The following is a 5,282-nucleotide window of genomic DNA, read 5'->3' on the forward strand; positions in this document are numbered from 1 at the left end:
GTGGACAAGTAGCATCTAGGTACCCAGGCCTTAGTTCTTCTGCAAGTCAATGAGAATGGGGAAGCTGATTTGTGACTGCATGCGTCACAACTCACAGGGGAACTCCCACACTCTGTGGGAAGGCCAGGTGATTGACCTTTTATTTCCAGCTTATGTATTAATAGCTGAGGTACAAGAATCCACAGTTAGAGATTATATTTGAAGAACTGGCTAAACCCAATGCTTTGGGGACTGCTCCTATTTGTCCCAGGGACATCTGAGTTGGGTATTGTTCACTGGTTTTAGTACTTCCTTTTTTTGGGGCGGGGAGACACTACTTTGAAGAAAAGGTTATCCTAATCCTTGGCTTTGTAGTCAGTATGAGGAGGGAACACTGAAGTCCGGAATGCATCATAGAGACCACCATGGCAGACAGTTAGGCGTTTATGTAACTATTACTTACAATGGACTCACTGACACCATACTTAATAGAATAGAATGCTGGGGAATGTTATGAGTGGATTAGGCCTTCATCACAAAGCAAACTTTAGGATTAAGATGGGGACAAGATCCTAAGTCTCTGGGAATTCTCGGCGCGGCGGGGGGGTGTTGATAGAGGGCACTAAAGGACCAAAAACAGGTGAGCCAACAGTAAATGAAACTGATGAAATTATACAAGTTAGGGATGGCATGGCGGCCCACCCTAGTAAGCCCTGATACAAGTGGAGGCATGTGGATCACTTGAGCTCAGGAGTTCTGAGCTACAGTGGGCTAAGCCAATTGAGTCTTGACACTAAATCCAGCACCAATATGGTGAGCCTCCCCAGGAGAAGGTATGAGGCACCAGGCTACCTAAGGAGCATTTTATGTGTGTTATTTCATTTGATCCTCACAATAACCCTGGGAGACAGGTGCTATTATTATTAGTCATTTTACAGATAAGGAAACTAAGGTAGACCGAGGCTAAATGACTTGCCCAGTGTCACACAACTGGTAGGCGATTTGAAGTTGGGTTTAGCATTATGTAAACACATCATGGTAGACTCAGGAGCTACAGTTTTGAGTAGGAGCCAAACCACCCACAGTGGCTTTCTTGGGGTCCATATATGAGGGGCCTCTGGTGCCATAACACCATTAGCTTTGTTATAAGGATACACTATTACCATCTGTGGAATGCAGGAATATAAGAGAGACAGGGGCACATGCAATAAGACATAAAGAAGAGGCCCTCAGTAGATCAAAGTGATGCTAAGCCACAGCTTTAAAATATGGTTTTGCTAGAATAACAATAAGCAAACAAATATTTGACAATCATTGGACTACTAAAGTAGGAGGCAAATTCAAAGAATTAGGGTGAAGTTTCAGGTAGGTACATTATCACAAATTTCTGACTGCTTATTTATATGGACAAAAAAAATGTGTAAACTTTTGATAAAAATAACTGGAAACCCAGACACAGCTGTTTTTATTTTTTTCAGAATGGTTCACAGTACTTGTAATGGAACATTATTTTCAAGTACATTTCTAAATGTTAAATGAAATAGCAAGCTGGCAAATAAGGAAAAACACACAAAGTAATACTGAGAGAGCAGCTTTGGACCTAAAGGGACTATTTTTTTATACCCTCAAAATTTTTATGCATAGGTTAACACAATCTCCAGGAGGCAGGCCAGACAAATGAGCACAGGGTCATGGATTCACGGATGCTTAGAAGCAGGCAGAGAGTCTAGGTTCTATTTCTCCTTGTCCACCCTTGGAAAATGGGATCTTCCCCCATAGGCCTCTCCTAGAAACGGAGCACCAAGAATGAAAGAGTTGATAGTACCACTATGCTCTGCTCTAGCCAGACCACAGGAGGAATGCCATGGTCCGTATTGGGAACTTCATTTTGAGAATGCTTAATACTTACAACGTGAGTAATTTAAACTGCAGCTAGAGTTTTGCACTGGGGCCTCTCAAACATGACCCTACGATAATGGGACTGAGACTGAGAACAATCACCATATCAGATATGTGGTCTGAATCACCTTGTAGTCAGATGTGCCCTTCCTGTACGTTGACACTCTTCTTGGGGGAGGGTACCAAACACTGATTGAATACACAGAGCTCTTGAGGAAAGGAGACATAGATATGCTTGCGTGGGTCAGCACACCTTTGGGGCACATGGAAAAATGCTCACGCAGAAGGAAATTCCCCCAGAGACCCACACAGAGCAGGTACACCTTCAGAGTCCTGGGCCAGAACCTGTCTGTTGATAGCCATATCTGTGAAGGGCAACAAGATGTGAGCCCCTCTCATTACCCACCTACAACAGACAACATCGCTCTTCCTCCTTTCATATCCAAGTCAGACATTACTCCTGCTCAACAGGAATTGCTAGAATGGTCCTGCAAAATCAGTACTGAATCCTGAGCAAGGCTTCTCAGTCCATCTCATGAAAAACGTTGTATTACCGGTTTATACTGAGGAGTCTGGCAGGATTATATTTGACAGATGATGCGGTTCAATGGAAAGAGCTCTGGACTCCGAGTCAGAGTACTTGGCTTCAAATGTTGGCTCTTCCATTTACTGCCTGTGTGACCTAGGCCAAATCATTTAACCTTACTTGGCTTCAGCTTTCTATACAATCAGAGGGTTAGTCTAGATGAGGGGCTCTTAACCTGAGGTCTGTGAACTTAAAAAAAAAAATGATAACTGTATTTCGATATCATTGGTTTCCTTTATACTCCTATATATTTGGTTTTTTGCATTTATAAACATTTTTCTAAAAAGGAATCTACACGCTGTGCTAAAGCGATCCATAGGACAAAAAAGATTGAGTCTTTGGTCTATTTGACCTTTAAAGATCCTTCTGGCTCTAAATCTCTGCTTTTTCCATGATATTTTCAACACCAGATTCAATTCTAGGTCATCAGAAGTCATTTTAAAATTTTCATCTCAAGAAAACAACATGCTTGAGGGTAGACACAAAGTCACTGATGGCTTTGTGGCTTATCAGTCACCCTTAACCTGATTTAGCCCATCTGCCAAGATGGTTTTACTAGGGTGTGGCCACAGTGCATGCTACAGCTTCTTGGAGCCCCAGGTAAGAGATGACAGGTGGACAACCAAAGGTGGATGAGCAGTCCTGAAAAGTGGCTCAGACCACTTGTGCCTAACCTGTGCTAGAGCCTTCCAAGCTCATATCGGACTGATTGGCCATAGTCAAACACATTGCACCCTTGACCTCAACATTGTGATGTCATTGTTTTTCTTCAAGTACGAAGGACAAACATCGACCTCTCACTTGGACTAATGCAGTAGCCTCCTAATTGGTCTCCCTCCTCTCTGTCTCTTCAGTGCCTAGCACATAGTAGGTGCTTAAGAAACGGGTACCAATTGCCTCAAGTCTCCCTTCTTTCTAATCCATCCTCTACATAACTGTCAAGGTTATCTTTCTAAAGTACGAGCCAGACCAGGTCACTCTTCTACTCAATAAACTCCACAGCAGCTTGGGGGTGCAGAGGATTAGGCATTAGACCTGGAGTCAGAAAGACTTGAGTTCCAATTTGGCCTCTGATACTTACTAGCTGTGTGATCCAGGGCAAGTCACTTAACCTCAGTTTGTCTTAGTTTCCTCAACTGTAAAATGGGAATCATAATATAATAGTACCTAACTCCCAGGGTTGTTGTGAGGATCAAATGAGATCCTAATTGGCATAGTGCCTGGCACACAGTAGGCACTATATAAATACTAGCTATTATTGTTGTCATCACCATTATTATTCACGGGCTTTCTGTCACCTCTATAATCAAACATAAACTCCTTTGGCATTCAAAGCCCTTTACAAGCTGACTCCACCTTATCTTTCTAGCCTTACTGCATTCTACCCCCACAGTCCAGTTATACTAGTCTTCTTACAGTGTCTGATGTGCAACATTTCATCTCTAGTCTCCGTTCCTTTCCATTGCCTTTCCTCCATCCTTGGAAAGTACTCCCACCTCATTTCTACCTCGCTGAATCCCAAGCTTCCTTTAAGACTCAGTTCAAACACTGTCTTGACCAGGAGGCTTTTCCTGATACACCAACTGCTAGAGCATTTTCCCTCAAGAATTACATGGTACTTGTATAAAAGATATAAAATACGTATATATTGTATTTGCCTACACATGTTCATATTTGTCACCCCAGTAGAATGTTAGCTCCTTGAGGGCAGGGACTGTCTCATGTTTGCCTTTGCATCCTCATGGCTCAATCTGGTACTTGTCACAAAACACAGGCTTAATAAATGCTTATTGATTGGTAGATTGAGGTTGTTGGGTGGCTCAGCAATGGTTTCCTTTCACAGAAGAACATGGCAGAAATCAAACAGCCCCAAGAAGACTTGATTTTGGGAGCAGGTGCAATGTGGGTTCTGAAGCACCATGTCTTAAGTAATGTGGATGCCAACAGCACTGATGTGGTCTCCTGAGAAGGCAACACTGGAATTTCCAATTTCATATTTGACTTTTTTGACTTACACAAACAATGGAAGTCCCAACTCTATAACATTCTCAAGGACCTTTGTTAGTCCACATGAATTTATACAGTTGCCAAGGTCTCCATTCCTCTTACTGCCACCTTCGTCCTGACTTGCATCACTTCTATCCTATACTATTATAATAGTGCCAGTTTCAGTCAGCCTGTACATATCACATCTACTTTATTCACATCCACCACCAGTCCTACCCAGTAGAAGGTAAGTTCTTTGAGGTCAGGAGTTGTGTTATTTGTGTCTTTTCAAACCCCACACCTAACACAGTGCATGGTGCCCATTAGGACGGGTATTTGGCTATAACATGGAAGAAGATTAGTCTGCAGACTGGGAAAGAAGGAAAGAAGCTTGATCCTGCAAGGGAGTAGAAAGTGAATGTTGAAGGAGAGGACTCAGTTAAGTATGGTTCAAGAGAGGAAGTGAGTGAGGAAGGGCTTCAGTGAACATGCACATGAGTCAGTGATTGAATGAGTGAGCCTTGAATGCCAGAGCTGGTGTCGAGCTGAAAGCTTGGGTTCTGCATTACCTCCTGCTCTGAGACAGAATGCAATAAGCAGGGAGGTGGTTATTGGAACCCTACCCAGCATATATACTAGTATAAGAAACTACTGATCATAGGATCATAGATTTAAAGCTAGAAAAGATTTTGGAGATCATCAAGTCCAAGCCCCTCATTTTTCAGAGAGGAAACTGAGGCACAGAGAGGTTTAGGGACTTGCCCAGGGTCACAAAGCTAGTATGTATTTGAGGCAGGATTCAAACCCAGGTCTTCTTGACTCCATGCCCAGA

Source organism: Phascolarctos cinereus, unplaced genomic scaffold (assembly GCF_003287225.1).
Source record: "Phascolarctos cinereus isolate Bilbo 61053 unplaced genomic scaffold, phaCin_HiC Scaffold_1;HRSCAF=81, whole genome shotgun sequence".
Classification (NCBI taxonomy): Eukaryota; Metazoa; Chordata; class Mammalia; order Diprotodontia; family Phascolarctidae; genus Phascolarctos; species Phascolarctos cinereus.